The 21,853-nt window shown below is 40.2% G+C and overlaps 1 protein-coding gene across 6 annotated transcripts in view; it reads left to right on the top strand.

Moving 5' to 3' along the window:
* CSGALNACT1 (chondroitin sulfate N-acetylgalactosaminyltransferase 1) overlaps positions 1 to 21,853 on the top strand; it is a 344,630-nt gene that overhangs the window by 119,455 nt on the left and 203,322 nt on the right. For 2 of the 6 annotated variants that reach the window (XM_066234107.1, XM_066234112.1), the window contains exon 2: positions 8,483 to 8,561. The exons of 2 other annotated variants lie outside the window; for them this stretch is intronic. The gene's annotated coding sequence lies outside the window, so the exon portion shown is untranslated. Of the gene's footprint in view, positions 1 to 8,482; positions 8,633 to 21,853 lie in introns of those variants that run through there. 2 more of the 6 variants (XM_066234114.1, XM_066234110.1) reach the window with 2 other exon arrangements.

The raw sequence follows: 21,853 nt of genomic DNA on the forward strand, positions 1-21,853 counted from the left end.
ATTGATATTTCACAAAGGAGGTAAGAGCATACAATGGAGTAAAGACAGTCTCTTTAACAAATGGTGTTGGGAAAATTGGACAGCTACTGGCAAAAAAATGAAACTAGACCATCAACTTACACCATTCACAAAAATAAACTCAAAATGGATATAAGTTAGGAAACATAAGCATCTTAGAAGAAAACATAGGTAGTAAGCTCTCTGACATCTCTTGCAGCAGTAAATTTGCTGATTTATCTCCACAAGCAAGTGAAATAAAGGACAGGATGAACAAATGGGACTATATGAAACTAAAAAGCTTTTGCACAGCAAAAGACACCAGTAACAAAATAAAAAGACAACCCACACAATGGGAGAATATATTTGCCAATATGTCTGATAAGGGGTTAATAACCAAAATTTATAAAGAACTTGTAAAAGTCAACACCAGGAAGGTAAACAATCTAATCAAAAAATGGGCAAAAGAAATGAATAGACACTTCTCCAAAGAGGACATACAAATGGCCAATAGGCATATTAAAAAATTATCAACATCACTAATCATTAGAGAAATGCGAATTAAAACCACAATGAGATATCACCTCATACCTGTCAGAATGGCGCTCATTAACAAAACAACACAGAATAAGTGCTGGCGAGGATGTAGAGAAAAGGGAACCCTCCTGCACTGCTGGTGGAAATGCAGACTGGTGCAGCCACTGTGGAAAACAGTATGGAGATTCCTCAAAAAATTAAAAATGGAACTGCCCTTTGACCCAGTTATACCACTTTTAGGAATATATTCTATGAATAACAAATCATTGATTCAAAAGTAGAAATGTACCCCCATGTTTATTGCGGCATTGTTTACAATAGCCAAGATCTGGAAACAGCCCAGGTGTCCTTCAGTGGATGAGTGGATTAAAAAGCTGTGGTACATATACACAATGGAATACTATGCAGCCAAGAGGAAGAAGGAAATATTACCTTTGTGACAACATGGATGGACCTGGAAACTATCGTGCTAAGTGAAATAAGCCAGGCAGAGAAAGAAAAATATCATGTGACCTCACTCATTTGAGGAATCCAATGAATAATGTGAACTGAGCAACAGAACAGATGCAGAGATGGGATCAAAGCGACCAGAGGGAAAGCGGTCAGAGGGAAAAGAGAAGAGAAGATGGGATCAGAGAAGGGAAGGAGTTTAGTGAAATTATATATACATAATACAGCATTATAGAGAACAGGAAAGCAAATCCTGGAGGGAAGGGGAGAGAGTGTTGAGGGGAGAGAGGTAAGAGTAGTATAAAGGGGGAAATGGGGGTGAGGGTGAGGGAGTTATATTTGGTGAGACACCTGAGTCCATGTAAACAAAATAAATTAAAATGAATAAGAAAATAGTATATCTTAAGAGTTGCTGAGAACTAATGAGATAATTCGTGTAGAATGTTAGAAGCAATTCTTGGCATGCAGAATACATTTAACAAATATTAACCACTAATATTATACATGAGCCTTTCTTTGTCTTTATCGTATCTATACATAAACAGTAGTATACTCTATATACTTCCACTTCTTTCTTTTTTTTCTTTTAATTTTAACAATGTGAGATTTTCACCTAACCATGTGGATATTGGTTCATTTTATTATGTCTAGAACTGTTTCATTCTTTTTAATGACTCAACATTATTCTGTTTTATGGAGATAATTTATTTGTCAAGTCTCCTGTTAGTGGATATTTAGGTTGTTTCCATTCTTACGATATTATAAAAAACTATGGTAAAACGGCATGTGTATATGTATGTGGTAATATGTCTGTCGGGCGAATTCATAGAAATGGCATCTAGAAATGGTCAAAGCAGAGGTTTTATAGTCTTGCTACATTGCCCTCCAGAGAATGATTTATTTCTTCCAACAAAGTATTCTTATACGTACTTGTTTTGACAGTCAGGTTTTAACTTTATTTTAAAAAATAAGTTTGTTCATAAATACATTTAAAACCCATACACATTTGGAAATTTGATTCAGATTGTTTGAATCTTTTCAACAGGTTGTTGGGTAGGAGTAGGAAGGTAATACTGTTCTTAAATGTTTGAAGGAGCAACAAAGTGGAATAGTGAGCTGTTTTAAGAATGGAACTGTCTGATATGCAACAAACTGCCATGATATTCAATCCCAGAGCAACAGTGTGTCAGTTTGCGTCAGTGCCTGGCCTCTCCCGTGCTCCTTGAAGTGTCTTGGCTGAGCAGCACTGTCTATTGCGTTTGTTTTCTGAGATCGGCACAACAGAGAGAGCCTCTTTCTCTTACTCAGACATCTCATTATACAAATTCTCGCTGCCAGCCGAGCTGACCATACAGCTTTTATTTAGGATGTAGGCGAAACAGTTTCTTCTAAAGATTTTAAATATTAATATAATCTCTGAAGCAAATAGGACCAGAATCTAGTATCCCAGTACATGTGACCTTCACTTAGTAATTTTTGAGCAATCCAAAATATTTGCAATCCTCTGCTTATCTATTTTACATTTTGTAAACAATTCAGCTATTGAATTTTCAGAGTACATAATCTGCTCTCCCGAAACACAGCTCTAGTCTGTGGTGTGAATTATGATTAGCACTGAGACACACATTTTTAATTCATTTGGCAGATGATCACTGGGTTCTTTTTGAATATTCAGATGAGCTGAAGAATTGAAAGAGGAGCAAACATAACTTCACATTCCAGGAGTCATGTAAGCACCAGGCCATTTTTAGTCACTGGCATCAATCAGAAAATACTTATTGCATATCAAGTGTGTTGAACATGGCACCAGACAAGGTGATACACAGCGAGCAGGTGCTCTGTTGACCTCTCTCAGCCTGGGAGGAATGCTCTTGATGCTGTGTAACTCCTGGAAATGACCTTCAGGGTGGCCTACGGTGACCGAGCTTGGCTGCTCTGGATTTTTGAGGCTCACTGTGGGGGATGCCGTGGGGGCCACAGAAGGTTTGCTTCTATTTAGGGTACTAGGAGACAGGTAGGGTTCACAGGTGCTCTGTGGCGAGCTGAATCACTCAGCCATCCAGTTCTAACCCTGTTGCTAGGACAAAGGAGATAATGTATGTATTCTCTGAGGAGTTGGGCACCAGACTATTTGTCAACATGGTGGTCATTCTTTCCTCTTAGCAACTTGACAAGGTCTTGACATTGAGGAAGTGTGTCTTACCTCCCCCTCTCCCCCCGAATATAGCTCAACACAGTAGATGCTGTTAAGCTTCATGATAGGTACCATTTATGTGTTTCTTCCTATATGCTAGGTCTTTTTGTCAATTCTTACACACCAATGAGAATGATGAGAAATAAAGACTTAGGGAGTTTAGCTAACCTGTGCAAACTATACTGCTCACAAAAATTAGGGGATATTTCAAAATGAACATGAAGTGATAAAAAAGGAAGCATTTGATTTTTTTTTATTAAACAAGAACATCAGAAAAGCAAATGACAAGTCAAAGAAAGTTGTTTTATTATGCAAATGAGATGCAAAACCAACTTTTATTTCATTGGTGAAAATGCACTATCGAAAAGGCTGAAAGTACTGGAGCATCTGCACGTTCCCGATCCCCTAATTTTTGTGAGCAGTGTAGTAAGAACTGAGACTCACACCTAGGTCTTTCTCACACTGAAGATCATGCTTCCTTCTCTGCTGTGCTTTTCTGCTGCTAGAAACAGAGGGGCCTCTCCTAGTGTAGGGAGCTGTCACATTTGTCTGACGTACAGTAGTTTTTTTCTTATAAAGGCACATTATTACATTATTCAACTACCTGTAATGTAATTATATTCAGTATTAATGTTGCTAATGATTTGCAGTATCTCCTCAAATTGTATTACTTCTCTGAAAACTGGGACCTTAATCCATTGGCAAGTTGTTAGAATTGCCCTTTGACTTTTCAGTTATCAGCCACACCTTCTGGGATATTTCATCAACTTCTGTGATGGCTGGAGTTTTGCCTCTCTCTCTTCTCTCTCTACCCCTTCCCCAAGGTCATTGTCTAATTCTAGGATCCTACTGCACACCAGGCAGCATTTTTGGGCATTTCTAGTATTTTTCTCTTAGCTTTTTATTGAGTAATATTGATTTTTGTCTTCATTAATTCTTCTCATCACTGCCAATTTTCTTCATGCTTTGTTCAGTATTTTTTTTTAAAGTGTTACTCAATAAACTTATTCTAGAATTGTTGATTTCTCATTCTTAATTTATTTCTTGTTATTTTTCTTATAATTATAAGGCATCTTGTATTTTCTTTAACGTGTATCCCCTCTCCAATCCCTTCTGTGGTGATTTTGCTCCTTCTCCGAGGATTATTTTGCGTTTTTCCCCATCTCTTTGTCCCCAGTTACGTTCCAGGCTGTCTGGAGTCTTGGTTGAGGTATGGTGGAGAGGAGCCCAGGCCAGCACAGGGACTGAGAGGGCCTGGGTTTACAGAATCACTCGGGGTTGCTGCTGTACCGTTCTCTTCCTGACCTTTCTCACCCCCTGTGCCAGCTCCAAGCAAGGCTGTTCCCCACTGCCTGCATGTCGGCCAGGAAAGGGAAGAGTAGTGCCCACAGCACCAGGGATGTGTGGTTGGCCTCTGCGGCTCCTGGTTTCCTAAGAGTAATGGGCTCCATTCTTTGTTAGACATACTGGGCTTTGAACCAGGCATCTAATAGTTACTGTCTCAGACCTTACATTCACCCTGCAAGGTTAATTACTATCTATGTTTGATGGCTGGCCTGGGAAACGGATGCTCTGAGAGGTTAAGGATCTTGCTAAAGAGCACACGGTTTATAAATGAGAGCGCGGGGATTCCAACCCCTGTCTGTGTGACTCTGCAGTCTACACTGCGCCTACCCCAGCACATCCTTTTCTGCCAAATGAACTTGTTACGTGAGCATTTGGATTAGATCCTTCCTGTCCTCATTAGAGGGTGTCTTAGGTATTCCTTACTCTTGATACTATTGCATCATGCTCCCTAGAGTTATTCATTTCTCCCTGTTTGATTCATTAATAATCCCAGCACATTGTTTCCTTTGTTCATTGTATTAGAATCAAATAACTGGTGAGTCTTGTTTCCCAACTTTCTGCCACAGTGACAGCAGGCCTAAATTAATTATATTTAAGGTCTACCGGAAAGTTCTGTCCGTTTCTATCACAAGTTTCGACACATGAGCACGTGTTTATTTGGCGCATGTGTGCCTCTCTGTTTTTATCACTTAATGTATACATACTGACGTAGCAAATAAACTAAAACAAAGTTGATTCACATTAGTCTTATGTGTGAAGCGATAGTGTACCCATGGCTACTGATAAAGTTCATTTACGCCACTGTATTGTATACGAATTTCAACAAGGAAGAAATACTACAGAAGCATGTAGAAATTTATTGAAAGTGTTTGGGGAAGGTACAGTTTCTAATAGGACATACAGAGGATGATTCGAAAAATTCAAAACAGGTGATTTCGACCTTTCTGATAAGCCACGTTCTGGGCGACCATCTTTGATCGATGACGATGTTGTTAAGACCATGTTGGAGCAAGATCCTTTTCTGACATCGGAGATCGCAGAAAGGCTTAATTCAGCTCAGCAAACCATTTCGGACCATATTCGGAAAATAAGATGGTGTGGAAATGTATTCTTTAATAAAGTTTATTGATGGTAAGAAAAATTTGTATTTTGTTTTATTCCAAAAACGGACAGAACTTTCCGGTAGACCTTATAACATGTTGCTCTGATAATCTAATAATGTAAAATCAAGGTTATTGATTATATTCCTTTTAATGAATTCAACTTTGCTGCTTACAGGGGTTTTATACGAATCTTTTCCTTTTATTGATACTGGTGTTTTACTCTTAGATCTGTGTCTTGCTTATACAGAACATTCTGCTGATGTTTACAAATGAATATTATTAATATCACGCTGACTGCAGGTTGGGATAGGACCTTGATAAATTTAGGAAGTGTCTTAGTTTTATAAAATAGTTACAGTGATTTTTAATTTGCAATACAAGCACTTACATATTCTGACCTAATTTTTAGTTCTGTAATTATGTTTTAGAATAAATTTGGCTTGATGAGTATCAACATTTCCTTTGTTACTGTCTTTTATTGGAGGGGTCGAGGGTTGTCTTCAGGTATATTTTATTTTGATTAGGAAATGATAATATATTAGTCCTGGAAAATGTAGAAATATATAAAGAATAAAATAACCCGCTATAATCTCATTTTCCAGTGATAAGTGCTTGTGACTATTTTGGCATATGTTTTTCTATTCATGTGTGTGTGTGTGTGTGTGTCTGTGTGCATTTTATAACTGACATTCCAACACATACATAATTTTGTATTTTTTTCTCACTTAATGCAGGTTATAATAAATTCTCCATCATTAAAAAGTTTGCATGAGCCTAGTTTTAATGACAATAGAATATTTTGTAGTATGTGTATGCCGTAACTTACTAACCATTCCCCAGTTAGGCATTTAGATTGTTTCCAGTTTTATGCATATCATCTTAGTATATCCATCTTGGTCCTGATTGATGGTTGTTTCATTTTGATTGATTCCTCAAAGTGAAATTAATATACATAGTATCAAAATAAAAAAGTATGGCCACATTAAAGATACTTGAATCATAATGCTTGCCAAAGTATTTACCAGAATGACTCTATTCTGACCAGCAGTGCATAGAAGCTGGGACTCATTATTCCCAAATGGCATTGTGTGCTAACATGACTAACTGGATGACCAGAGACTGATGATGTTGTTTGAATTTGTGTTTCTTTTATTATTAGCGAGGTTGAACATTTTAAAATCTATATATTAACCTTTTTAGTTTTTTTCTTTTTTTGCTACAGAGACAGAGACACATAGATAGGGACAGACAGACAGAAAGGGAGAGAGATGAGAAGCATCAGTTCTTTGTTGCGGCACCTTTGTTGTTCATTGATTGCTTTCTCATATGTGCCTTGACGAGGGGGCTACAGCAGAGTGAGTGACCCTTTGCTCAAGCCAGTGACCTTGGGCTTCAAGCCAGTGACCTTTGGGCTCAAGCCAGTGACCATGGGGTCATGTCTATGATCCCACGCTCAAGCCAGTGATCTCATGCTCAAGCTGGTGAGCCCATGCTCAAGCCAGCGACCTCGGGGTTTCAAACCTGGGTCCTCCGAGCCCCAGTCAGATGTTCTATCTACTGTGCCACCATCTGATCAGGCTAGCCTTTTTACTTCTTAAAAGAACTCTCTACATTTCATCTTTTGAAGTTTAGTGTATTTTTTACAGTATATAAGGGCTCTTTATATATTAAAGGATAGTGATGCTTCCTCTACACTTTTGAAACTATTTTTCTAATTAGTTGTTGCTTTTATTTTTTAATAATTTTTTGATGTTTACATGGGTTTAATTTTCCAGTTTTATTTAGAATTTTTATTCACTAAATAATTTGTAATACAATATATTATATACAGTTTACTATGTAAAAATAAATTTACTAATTCAATTTACTGTTTTTCATTTTTAAGTTTTTAATTATATTTTTTTGTGAGTGTGTATGATTTCTGCGATAGTTTTAGGAAGTATTTCCCTATACAGAAAGGAGATAAATATATTTAACTGTATATATTTTTTCTAGTTCCTCTAATGGGATTTTAAAACTTTATATCTATAAATTACTTGGAATTTATTTTGGAGTGTATTTGAGATTTTAAACAAATCTTATTTGAGTCCCCCCATAGGCAATTAGTTGACTCAGCACTGTTGTTGTTGAATAAGCCAGCACAGACTTCTGCCACACGTCATCATGCATTCATGTTTGATGTACCTCAGGGTTTGTTTCTATGTTATTTTATTTTATTGATCTGTTTCTTATTTACCCTAGAACCACACTCTTAATTACTGACTGTAGCTTTGTAATGTTTTATTATTCGAGAGGTTGTATTTCTCCCTCTTACGGGTTATTCTCTAGAACTTGCCTATTTTAACCTTTAAGTTTTAAAATATAAATTATAGTCATTTTGCCAAATTCTTTACCCTCTATCTCCCCTGACTTCCCTCCTCCTGCCCTAAAGCAAAAACCAACAAAATAAAAACCCAAAGGAAACACAGACAGCTCTGGGAATTCTACTGAAATTGTATTAAACCAACAAAATGATTTAGGCAGGACTGTATGCTCTTTTAGTTCTTAACTAGAAAGGCATCTTTCCTTTGAAACAAAAGCTTCTTCATTTTCTATATTTTGTTTGCTATGTAATTTTGTCTGCTCAGGGGGTTATCACACATCACTGTTTAAGCACCAGAGATGTTCCCGGGCAGAACTGTGTGACGAGAGCCTGCAAATGGCCAGTGGTGGCCAGATGCTGCCAGATGCTGGCTCTCAAGCGAGAATGTTTCTTACGCTTTTAAAGAGTTGTAAAAGAAACCAAACAAGAACGTATGATGGAAACCTATGTGGCCCACAAAGCCTAAAATAGTTACTATCCGGCTCTTTACAGATCAAGCTTGCTGAGGGCACCGCACAGCAAAACACTGGCAAGCCAAGCGGCGGCACCACGTGGAGTTCACGCGTGAACTGTGAGTCACAGCATTCATTCCCTTGCTACCTCTTCAGCACGTTGTGTGAGGAGATGAGTGAATGCTTGAAGGTTTGGTTTCTTCCCTTGTTTTCTCCTTAAATTTAGAAATGTCTTTATATGTTTAAAAAAAATACCTTGAATGTGTGTTGTGAAACTTATAAGACAAAGAACAAAATGTAATTCTTTATGAAAGATCATGTCTGTGTATGGGAACATCTCACTGTAATGACCTGGAATGACCTGCGTGAGGGCTGGTGAGGTCGGCAACTGCCCATGCCGCAACACCGGAAGGACTCCAAACAGAGTCTCCAGGTTGACCCCAAGTGCACCAAACCTTAGCAGCAGGTACTGTTGTGTAGACATCTTCTTAATAGATTAGGGCATTTTGTTAACTTGTGGTGATCCGTTTTACTATCTGCTTCATTCTTGTTAACCTAAAAATAAAAAGCCAAAATGAGAGGCTACAAGTCTTTATTTGGGATCAGATAGAATTGCAATTTTGGAAGCACAGATTCAGGCAGAAACCTAATAACTGTGTCCCATTTACAAGATGAAGGCAAGGAGTTTTTATGAGAAAAGGGAGGGTCATGATTACATGAGAAGAAAGAAATTTCTATTGGTGCTAACAGGTTGAGTTATTCTTGAGCTATACATGGATGATTACTGATTCTGTCTTCAGAAAGATTGTGTCACCAGTCCTGGTGGTCAGGATGTCTGCTTTTCTGTAAGTTTTGTAAACAGCTGTTCTTCAAGCAGCGTGGTGTTAGTCCAGGCCAAAGGTTATTTTGTCCAGTTCAAATATTCCAAAGGTTCAAGGAACAAGAAGTACCAGCAGTTCTTCTAGAATGCCTGCCTTGGCTCCATTTTAAAATGGAGCCATGTCATTTTTCCCGCTTATGTCATTTTTCACAGTTTCATCTATTCTTATTGGAAAAAGCCCAGACTCCTCTGGGAATGGGACATGGAGTGTGTGTCTAGCAGGCTGACTTGAGGAAGCAGTCCAGTGGAGGTTTCCTGAGAGAGCTTGGAGACATTCGCAAGGTCCTGGGAGGTGAGAGGAAAAGAGCGATTGTTGGATAAACAGCTAGACAGAATCGACAGGTCTCATTACTGATAATGTGCATAGATTCTATACTGATGGGAGACATGAAAACCTTGAGGAAGGAGAGACTTAATAGAGATGAACCAGAACAATGACACCGATTTGGCCTCTGTTCCAGATGTTTCCATTTGTTGTTGAAGAAAGGGTAGGAGAGGGCCAAGTGAGATCTGAGTCTCACTGGACGGGTCCAAGCTAAAGGGTTTCTTTCTTTTTTTTTTCTTTTTGTATTTTTCTGAAGTTGGAAATGGGGAGGCAGTCAGACAGACTCCTGCATGCGCCCGACCGGGATCCACCTGGTATGCCCACCAGAGGGCGATGCTCTGCCCATCTGGGGCATTGCTCTGTTGCAATCAGAGCCATTCTAGCACCCGAGGCAGAGGCCATAGAGCCATCCTCAGCGCCCGGGCCAACTTTGCTCCAATGGAGCCTTGGCTGCAGGAAGGGAAGAGAGAGACAGAGAGGAAGGAGAGGGGGAGGGGTGGAGAAGCAGATGGGCGCTGCTTCTGTGTGCCCTGGCCGGGAATTGAACCCGGGACTCCTGCACGCCAGGCTGATGCTCTACCACTGAGCCAACCGGCCAGGGCCTAAAGAGTTTCTTTAGGGTTTCTCTCCTGTTTCTTGGAAAATATAATTATCCAGGCAGTGAGTCCAGCCCTTTGGATAATCTGAAAGGAAAAACAACCAGAGTTTAAGTCTTAAGCTCATAAGTTTACTGTCTGAAATATAATAAGGTGTTTGCTAGAGGTTTCATATCATTTCACCGTGCATGTGTAGAATTATTCAAGGGTATTGTAAGGCCCTGCAGAGTTTGGTTAATAGAATTTACAGCAGGCAAGTCAGGCAAAGACCAAATTTCGTGGAAAAACTTCTAAAGCAAAGTTGTTGGAAATTTAAATTAGATTTGAGTGTGGCGGATCGACTACTGAGAAATGCTATAGTGCCCCATTGTTAACTTCTACAGGAGTCGGCTTAGAATTAATAGTGTCTGTTCTGTTGCAGTGGGGTACTGATTTTGAGTTTGGAGTCCAAGTATATATATTTTCCAGATGTAATCATTTTACCCCAGTAAATAAAAATATGGCTGTATTAGGGACTCGAAGCTATTACATTGAGAACATGTGTAGCAGCAGTTTGATGTGCTGTCAAGAAATTTTAGCAGTTGAACTCTAAGGAGTCTTTTGGAGAAATTTCCTGCTTCAGAAAAGTATAGTTTCAAGAATCAAGGAGAAAACAATAAGATTAAAATATTGGGAGATTTATATGTGTATTTATATTTATAAATACAAATATATATTTCATAAAGTGAGCTGGATACACAAATATTTCTTGTTATAGTGATGCCATGCCTGGCATGAGCTATAGGATGTGATAGAAGTTGTCTATATGGAAAATAATACAATAATTAATAAACAATAATACAATAATAAATTGTTTTATATATTCCCAACTGTAAGCCTACTTTTGCTGCACCTTGTGTTTGCTCACTCAGTTGTCTTTGATCAGAAATCAGAAATCTTTCACTGGTGTATCTCGGTCACTTCCACCAGCTGCATTGGACATTAGCACTGTCATCAGTAGGCAGGATAGGCCTGACCTGTGGATAAAGCGTTGACCTGGAATGCTGAGGTTGCCGGTTCAAAACCCTGCACTTGTCTGGTCAAGGCACATATGGGAGTTGATGCTTCCTGCTCCTCACCCCTTTCTCTCTCTTTCTCTCTCTCCTCTCTAAAATGAATAAATAAGTAAATAAATATATAAATAAATATTCTCTTTAAAAAAAAAGTAGGCAGGATAGTTTACGGTCCTGACTGTGGGCCGACTTGTGACCTGGAAGTTTCTTTATTTTTTATTTTTTGTGTGTGTGACAGAGACATAGAGAGAGACAGAGAGAGGGAAAGATAGGGACAGACAGGAGAGAGATGAGAAGCATCAGTTCTTCATTGCGGCACCTTAATTGTTCATTGATTGCTTTCTCATATGTGCCTTGGTCAGGGGGCCACAGCAGATTGAGTCACCCCTTGCTCAAGCCAGCGACTGTGGGCTCAAGCTGGTGAGCCTTGCTCGAAGCAGATGAGCCTGTGCTCAAGTTGGTGACCTCGGGGTTTCTAACCTAGGTCCTCTGCGTCCCAGTCCAATGCTCCATCTACTGCGCCACCACCTGGTCAGGCCCTGGCAGCTTCTTTAATTGGTGCTATCAAACGTCAGATCCTTGGTAGGTCAGGCCTTCATTCCTTTCCAAGTCGTTGGAATGTATCCATACATATTTATGGAGAATTGTATCTAAACTACTCAGAAAGGGGTATCTAGATAATTTTTAAAGGCTTATTTTTTTCCTTGGGGCTATATGAGCTACAGTGTCTATCTTGTTCTTCATTGTCTATTCAGCTTTATCATAATGTCTTGCATATTGTAGACTCTCAATAAACATTTGTTGAGGGAATAAATGGGCTATAAATTAGGTGTCTTGAAAGTACAACCCTAGTTCTTACATTTATCGCTGTACAATCACTATCATGGGGCTGGCTGACTTTTATTAATTGGTGATTGTGCAAGGCACTGTATCAAGAACTTCCTCTAAATTTCATTGATCTTCACCACAAATCTTGAGGAATGTGTCAGTCACCCTATGTTAAGTTATTCTGTGGTCACAACTCCACAGTTTCAGTGGCTTCAATCAACAGGGCAGAGTCCATTGTTGTCTGGGCAGCCGCACTCCAAGAGGTGATTCAGTGATCCAAGCTGTTTTCATCTCAGTATGATTTTGCCATCCAGCCTAAGGCTGGGTAAGAGAGAGAGGCTGCACGTCATGCACGGACTTTTCATTCTCTAAACCTGGAGGTAATAGGCCATATATCTGCTCACATTTCATTGGTCAGAACAAGTCACATGGCATCATCTCACTGCAGGAGAGTGAGAAATGCAGTGTTCTATATATGCTGGGAAGAGGAGGAAAACCAGAAATTGCTGTGTAATGATAATGGCTATTGTAGGTCCATTATACAATTATCCCCATATTACAGATGATAACAGTGAGGCCAGAGAGGATAGGTTACTTATCTAAAGTTATCAGTTGATATATGACAGAGCAAGGCCTGGATCTTAGATTTGTTTGTTTTCAAAGCCCATACTCAACCACTGCACGATACTACCATTACTACGGAAATTAACTTTCTCTTGAAGAAAACTTGCCCTTAACGAGGGGGAGGATAATGAAAGTATTAGATTAAGGGTATGGGAACCTGGTTTTACAGGGTAAATTCCATTAATAACTCTCTTTCACATGTAGCGAATCAGCCTCTTCTCTAGGCTGATTTCTTTACGCAGGAATAATGATTACTTTGACAGTACTATAAAGTAATGCATAAAACAGCGCCTGGAGAGACATGAAGCACTGTATAGAGGTTTGATGGTGTTACTGCCGGCACCTGCTTTATGCATTGGTCTTCTGCGGGTTTTTTCACGTCACTAGCTTCAAGATTCTTACAAGAAAACCATCCCCACCCCATAATGTTACTACATTTAGTTGCTTTCCTTACAGAAGAATATACTCTTTATATATGTTACAATATAAAGCTTAACTTCATGGGTCTATTCTTTCAGGCATTTCATGAGAGGGAGATGATGTTCGGTTTCAACCAAATTGATTAGCTTTCACCTTCTAATCAGCCTTCCCCCCTTCTTTATATTATATGTTTCTAAAAACTGTTCTTTTAAAAATGAGTAGCCCATAGAACACACTTCTAGGTAACGCTAATGAATATCTCACTGTCAGTTCAGGAAACGCTTTAATATTTTGCCATCTGTTTATGGTGGCACGGAGTGGGTCAGAGCAGTTACCTCTTGTCTAAGACCTAGTTAAGAAAAGCAGCCCTCCTCCTTCGCAGCTGTGGGAGGAGAGGGGATCTCTTTTGTGGAAATGTGTTCAGTCACTTGACCCAACCTCCTGACTCCCGGAACTTGGGGTGACATTGTAGTTCTCAGCATGTGGCTCCTGGTTCGAGTATCTCCCCCGCTTGGTGTTTTCTATGCATCTCTCCTCCCCAGGACCCCTGGAGCCCAGTTCTGCCAGAACATGTGGGTCACTGGGGGTCCCCTGATTTATGTCAGTCCCACCCTGCACTGCTTCAGACGTGATTCATAGACTTTTACAATTCTTGGACTTCTTCCTGGCCGTGGTTCATAGTGCGATGACTAATCAGATTAGAAAAGAAAAAGGTTTCTGTGGGACTTTGGGAGCACAATTCCCATTAATTAAAAAAAAAAATACCCGGCATATTTTTCTCAGGCCCCCTCTTATAGATATGTTTACCCCTCATTGTTTAGATCTAACCCTTCTTAACCTAAGGCAGGCATGTCATGCCTCTCTCCTCCTCTCCTGTTTGGACATAAAGCCCGTTATTGTTGACTGCTCTGCAGTTGGATGGTTTGAAAATGAGATTTCATTTGAGCAGAACGTTTTTGTTGCAGGAGAACAGGTCTCTTTAACTTTGTACTTTTAGAGGGCCTCGGAAAACGTTTACACTTATTCCTGATTTCCCCTTTTCGGAGTCCTTAAGAGACAGGCAGGATTCATTAGTGAATAGATCATCATGACACATCTATTTATTGGTGAGACATAAAAGATCAGAAAAAGGACACAGAATGTAGACATTTAGAGCATTAAAAGCCTTTGGCAAGTGATATATGTGGTGGTTTTAACCGACCTTGGAAGTTGTGTTAGTCTTTGTATGTACTTTTCTATCAGACTGTGGTCTATAAAAAAGATGATCATCTATTGAATTTACAAAATATCTTTCCAGAGGCCTAGGTCAGCTAGTTGCTAGTGGTGAGCAGTGAATCGACACTGTATTTCTTAGCTTTGGGAAGTAACCACTCAGTGGTATTCCTTTCTAGCCTGCACCCCCCACCCCAGTCCATTTATGTGATTACTTCTTGCAAAAATCTCCTAAAACTGTTTAAAATTCCAGGTGGGTCAGTCTTTTGTGCATGTAGGTTTTAGTCAGTTACAATATAAAATACATTTCAAATACCCCATTCCCTTTTATTACTCCTTTTTTCTATTGTTACCTTTCCAATTCTTGCTGTTTCTTTCCCTTTACTGAGGGACAGCCTATTTGATGCTGCTGAAAACCATTATTGATTAGAACAGAGTCAAGTGAGATCAGAAAACTTCCAGGGCAGAAAGAAGCAGGGTAGGTCCAGGGTTCGGCTGAATAGACATTGATGGGGTGTGGCTCTCATTCTGTCAGTCTCAGGCTCCCCTTTCCTGAAGGGTGACCTTGTCTCTCCTTTTCTGCTCTGTCTTCTGCAATCGCAGTTGGGGCTGGGGATGGTCAAGGTGGGCCCCTCATAGGAGCTGACGTGTGAGCAGGGACTTGGAGGGTGAGGTGGAGCCAACTGTGCTGAAAGGCAGGAAGGGAGTTCAGACGCAGAGGATGCTTCAGCATATGCTAGGACCCAGGATGCTAGACATAAATCTTCCTTAGTGTCTAGTCTCAAGGAACGACAGTTTGGTTGTCAAGCAGCTAGACTTGATCCACTGCCACTTCCTGCCTTCCTGAAACTGACGCTTCCTGTAACCCCTCCTCTGGCTTCAGTTAAACGAATTGTCGCTTTCAACCTGCAAGTTGGCTCCAGATAACCTTAAAGGGAGCTGTTTAACCCGTTCCCACAGCCAACTTCAGCTCCTGTCTTTAAGAGGCACCAGTACTAGTATGTTTGTTAAAAAGTAACAACAAAAAAACTGGTCAGGTGAATTTAGAGTAAACTCTCATAAAATGAGTATAATTCTTAGGCTGCAGTGTTCCATGTCAGATGAGAAAGATACTCAGAAGTCACTCCTGCACCAGCAGTGACAAACTGATCCCTACTATGTGCCCTCCTTCTTACTTGCTACCTTTTAAAAATGCCAGCCTTGGTTTGACAATTAGATCAGCCCTGAAGGGAAGCTGCTTACATGTGCTGCATTAGACTTAATTTGCATGGAATAATATTAACAGTATCTGTAGGCTTATTTTTCCGTATATGCATGTGACCGCATAATCATGCTGCTAACATTGTTTTAAATGCTTTCATTTTAAAAATCAGCCTTTGGGGGGAATAATCAAGACCTAACAGAAGGGAAAATTAGGCTTATGACATTATCATACAAAAAAGAGCACATTATTCTAAAGTGGAAAGAAAAACAGTAAAATAAAAGTCTTACCAACTGCATATGGTAAATAAAAAAGAATGATTGCTGCCATTACTAAATACTAAAATTACCAACTCTAACTTGAGAAAATAAAGGTTTTTTCATGGAAAAGAACAGGATGGTTTGGTTGCATATCAATTAGGAGAGAGAGCCTTTAAAGTCAGAACAGTTTTCTGAAGACATTTTAATGAAAATAGATGACACAATATAAGTCATTGCTTTCTTTAATGAATGATACATTTGAAACCATTGTCTCAAGGCTTCTGATTAGCTTATGAAAGCATCCATATTCAAATGGTATAAAATGATGCATTACATAATCAGGTTAAAAAACTTCATTATACCTCTGAGAAGAAGGACTCTCAAGCTATTTATGTTGGATGGAAAATTCTAGGATGCTATAAAAGACTCTGAAGCTGGGGAAAGCTCTGTTGGCTGTGTATATTAGGCAGCAGTGAACCTCAACTTCTGTGTGTGAATGCTGATTTGGGCTAGACGGGTTGTGTTGTCCAGGTGTATAAAAAATAATAAACCAATTGTGTCTCTATGTGACCCGTCAATACTTTTCAAAACATAGAATATGAACAAAAGTCAGCCCTTCTCTATGAAGTGACCCCAACTATGCACAACTGTTGCTGATTTTAAAAGTGCTATTTTTTTCTGGGATTCTCTTCTCTTTCTTTATTCACTTTAGAGAGGAGAGGGAGAGACAGAGAGAGAGAGAGAGAGAGGAGAGACAGAGAGAGAGAAGGGGGAGGAGCTGGAAGCATCAACTCCCATATGTGCCTTGACCAGGCAAGCCCAGGGTTTCGAACCGGCGACCTCAGCATTTCTAGGTCGATGCTTTATCCACTGCGCCACCACAGGTCAGGCCTCTTCTCTTTCTTTAAAAATCTTCTTTTTTAAAAATTTTATTCATTTTATAAGTCAAAGGAAGGGAGAGAGAGAGAGAAAAGATAGGAACATTGATCTGTTCCTGTATGTGCCCTGACTGGGGATTGAACTAGCAACCTCTGCGCTTTGGGACAAAGCTCTAAAAAACCGAACTATCTAGTCAGAGCTGGGATTCTTATCTATTATATATCATTTCTAGGAATACTACCATGATATTGGAGACATTGTGTGAGAAGCCTTCTCAAAAGCTTGAAAGGAGCAGAGAAGTAAGAGATGAAGAGGGCGGTGGGAAGACTTCCTGAATGCTCCACTCTGGATGCCTCACATCTGTTCCCTTCTTCCCATCCCTTTATGAAGCGGCCCCAGTCAGCTGAGGAAGGAGATTAAGAGACGTGTGGGGGCCAGTGAGGGGAGGAGCAGTAGATATTTGGCTCCTCCAGACAAGAAGTAAGCATCAGGGAAGCTGGACCGAGAAGCAGCTTTCCCGCTCGATTCACCCAGACCCTTGGCTCTCACGTGCATGGCCTTGCGCAGTCAGTGCTGACCGTCGCAGGTGGCCAGCCACAGCCAGAGCTTTTAACCAGTGTGTGCTCAGGAGGAGACAGGAGAGTCCTCTTCCCTCTTCTTTTCTCCTTCTGATAGCCAACCTCAGGGGGCACAGGGCAGTGCTGTGAAACATGAAATAACCAGACCTTATTTCTTATTGAAAGCAAAGGAACACAGAAACCTAAATACAATCATAGACATTTCTTATACTAAACGTGCCTTAAATTTCCAATGAAGGAGTTCTCACCTCATTGATATCTGATGACTATTACTGAGTATATGAGGTGTTTTCGTCATTTCATTAAATTGTGTTCTCATTTATATGACAATTGTCTTAGTCAACACATGCCACTGTAACAAATACTGGGCATGGTGGGTTTCTGGTGAGGGCTCTTCCTGGTTTATACACTCATCTTTTTATGGCACCCTCACATGGCAGAGAGAGAGGGGGAGAGAGAGAGAGAGAGAGAGAAAGAGAGAGAGAGAGGCAGCAAGTTCCCTGGTTTCTCTTGCTATAAGGGCACTAATCCCATTATGAGGACCCCACCCTCATAAGCTCATCTAACTCATTACTTTCCAAAGGCCCTATCTCCAAATAGGGTTTCAACATATGAATTCTGGGTGATTCAATCTATACCAAAAAGTCTTCAGCCAATCTATACCAAAAAGTCTTTGATTCAATCTATACCAAAAAGTCTTTGTACTTTATATGTACAAAAGCAATAAAATATTTTTAGAATTAATAAACATAAACAACAGAAATGTATAGTCTCACAAAGCTGGAGGTTAGAAATCTGAAATCTGTAAGTCTGAAAGGTGTCAGCAGGGCCGTGCTGTCTGTGAAACATGTGTATGTGGGGGAGTTCTTCCTTCCCATTCCTAGAGTCCGGTGGTAGCTGAAACTTGGCCTTTTTTGGCTTGCTGCTGATCCCTCCAATCTCCGGCTGTATTTATGTTCTCTCCCTATGTCTCCACATCATCTTCTTATAAGCACTGCAGCCATATGGGATTAGGGACCCACCCTATTCCAGTATGACCGCATCTTCAAATAAGGACACATTCTTAGATACTGGGGGGTTCAGTTTTCAGCATGTCTTTTGTGGGGACACATTTCTACCCAATAAAGAATGCTAGAGCCCTGGCAGAATAGCTTGTTTGGTTAGAGCGTCATCCCAGTACACAAAGGTTGTGGGTTTAGTCCCTGGTCAGGGCACATAAAGGGACAGATCAGTGTTTCTGTCTGTCTGTCCCTCTCTCTTTTCCTCTCTCTCTAAAGTCAATAAATAAATTTTAAAAAATTAAGTATGCTAGAAAAGTCCCATCTTTGGTGTAGGTGGGAGTAATATGTTTATCAAACTGTGGGGTGAAAAAGGAAAGAGATGGATTACAGCTGCTGTACTAAACACCTGCAACTCTCCCGGCTGGAGGCTTTGCAGCGCACTTAGTAAGAATGTGTGGTTGACCTGCTGAAGATACCTTAAGTTCATCAGTGATAATCAAGTGTTTTCTGGCCAGAAGTATCTCACTGGAAAATTTTTAAAAGTTATGCTATTTTATTTTTATTAGCTGCAAAACTACCTCTAAAAAAATTCTCTCAGCAGAATGCTTAGTCACTCTGCTCAGGTTGGCAGCAGAATAATGCAGGGAATGTTCTTAGCACTACTGAAGTGCAGGTGTTTTTGGCGTTTTATTTGAAGGTTTTTATACTAGAGGATGTTGCCATATCAAATATGAGGACTCCTAGTACCAATTCTTGTGTGTAGCCAGTGGTTAAGAACAGAAATAGTTGAATGTGCCTTCTAAAATGCAGTGATAAAAACACAAAGAAAAGGTATTACAAAGGTTATATCTGTTCCTGACAAATGCTTTTTTAAAAATTCTTCTTTTAAATGCTTTGCCATTTGGTTTGGAGAAGTTTTCAGGCCCATTTCCCACCCAATTATGGACTATTGCCAAGGCTTTTGAGGACCAGCTATAAACAGTACATCCATAGTTGAGGAGGAAACACCTGTTTTATATGATTATATCTTGCACGTTAAGAATGGGACCATAAAATGGGCCATTTAAACATCTAAGATACTTGCTAATAATTTTCAAGGTAGGTGTATTATGTGACTCTTGATTATGTTAAGTTTTAGAATCATAAAGCCATATCTATGGCTAGTTCACTTGTTTGCAAAAAATCTGAAATTAAACAATATCTCTTTAAGATTTTTTTTTGCACTTTATTACCTGACTCTGTAGAGATCATGAGCATGCAGGTGTGAAATGCTGCTTTGAAATAACATAGTAAGAAAATCACTTTCACTATTTGAAAATTCAAGCCATAACAGGTGTAATAATACACAGCACAAACTTTCCTCCCATTATTCTGTTGCTCCAGTTTCCGTGAAAAGTGTGAGAGAACATCTGGATAAGCTATAGAAGAAGGAAAAAACCCAGACCCACCTCCCCGAACCTACCCACAACTTTGAGTGTCTTAGAAATAGTACAGAGCATTTTAGGAGTGCACAGTGTTTGTTTATATCTGAGAAGAACTTTGTTAAACACAGCCAAACCCACCAGTATCAAAGAAAATGCCTTTATGTGGCTAGTGACCAATAGAAGACCATTTTTATCTCTATACTTCAGGTGTTCTCACGGCTTTGAAAGTTTATTTTAGTCTATGAATGATGAAGGGACAGTTATTGCTTTGGCATTTTCAAGCTCAGCCTATTTCAGGTACCTAGAAATGTCAGCCCTGTCTTCAACAATAGGAATTGTTTGGAAGATTTTTTTTTTTCTCTCAACAAAGACTTCTTGTTAACTGTAATTTCTGAGATTCACATGCTGAATCCTGGCAGTTTATTATGTAGTTTAGTTTATTATGACTTGCTGTTTTACTTTGGAGAGTTCAACAGTGTGCTTTAAGGAGATATACACTTGGATTAAAACAACGAGATACCACCACTACACACCTGTGAGAATGGATGGATTCTAAAACACGGACAACATCAAATACCGGCAAGGATATGGATCAACAGGAACTCTCACTCACTGCTGGTGGGAATGCAGAGCACAGTCACTTTGAGACTGCAGTTTGTTAAAAAGCTAAACCTTCTCACCATATGATCCAGTAGTCATGCTCCTAGGTATTTAGTTAAATGAATTGACAATTATCTCTACACAAAAAACTGCACATAAATATTTATAGCGTATTTATTCATAATTGCCAAAAATGGGAAACAACTAAAATATCCATCCATTGTTAAGGGATAAATAAACTGTGGGGTATCTGTATTATGAGTATTAATCAGTGATAAAAACAAATGAGCTCATGATGGATATATGTCATTACATATTTGTGAAAACCCAATGAACTCTATTAATATTAATATAATATATTATTTTTAAAATTATTAATCATATTATATGTATTATTTGTTTATTTATTTATTTACAGGGACAGAGAGAGAGTCAGAGAGAGGGACAGATAGGGACAGACAGACAGGAAAGGAGAGATATAAGAAGCATCAATCATTGGTTTCTTGCTGCGACATCTTAGTTGTTCATTGATTGCTTTCTCATATGTGCCTTGACCGCGGGCCTTCAGCAGACCGAGTAACCCCTTGCTGGAGCCAGCGATCTTGGGTCCAAGCTGGTGAGCTTTGCTCAAGCCAGATGAGCCCGTGCTCAAGCTGGTGCGACCTCGGGGTCTCGAACCCGGGTCCTTCCACATCCCAGTCCGCCGCTCTATCCACTGCGCCACCGCCTGGTCAGGCTGTATTATTAATAATATATCAATATTGGTTCAGTTGTAACAAATGTGTATGTATGAGGAGAGACAGCATGTGGGAACTCCTTGTACCTTCTGATTTATTTTTCTGTAAACCCAGCACTGCTCTAGAGAAAAAGTTGACTAATTAACAAAAATGAAGGCAGGATCGAAGACAAAGTGCAGGGAGCACACAGAGGGGGACCGAAGTGCGTCGCTGTTCCTCTGAGGAATGAGAGAGACCTTGAGCAGATCCCCGGCAGCTTGCGACAGGCTCTGGATTTTGTCACAGCGAGCTGCCTAGACGAAGTTCTCAGTGCAGCTTTTTTTTTTTTTTTGTATTTTTCTGAAGCTGGAAACGGGGAGAGACAGTCAGACAGACTCCCGCATGCGCCCGACCGGGATCCACCCGGCACGCCCACCAGGGGCGACGCTCTGCCCACCAGGGGGCGATGCTCTGCCCACCAGGGGGCAATGCTCTGCCCCTCCGGGGCGTCGCTCTGCCGCGACCAGAGCCACTCTAGCACCTGGGGCAGAGGCCAAGGAGCCATCCCCAGTGCCCGGGCCATCTTTGCTCCAATGGAGCCTTGGCTGCGGGAGGGGAAGAGAGAGACAGAGAGGAAGGAGGGGGCGGGGGTGGAGAAGCAAATGGGCGCCTCTCCTGTGTGCCCTGGCCGGGAATCGAACCCGGGTCCCCTGCACGCCAGGCTGACGCTCTCAGTGCAGCTTTTGATGGTGGCTTTAAGGTCAAGACCAGACCTGGTCTCTTAAGTAGCTCCGAGTAAGCTCAGAGCTCAACCT

The sequence above is a fragment of the Saccopteryx bilineata genome, chromosome 6 (genome assembly GCF_036850765.1).
Source record: "Saccopteryx bilineata isolate mSacBil1 chromosome 6, mSacBil1_pri_phased_curated, whole genome shotgun sequence".
NCBI classification, from domain to species: Eukaryota; Metazoa; Chordata; class Mammalia; order Chiroptera; family Emballonuridae; genus Saccopteryx; species Saccopteryx bilineata.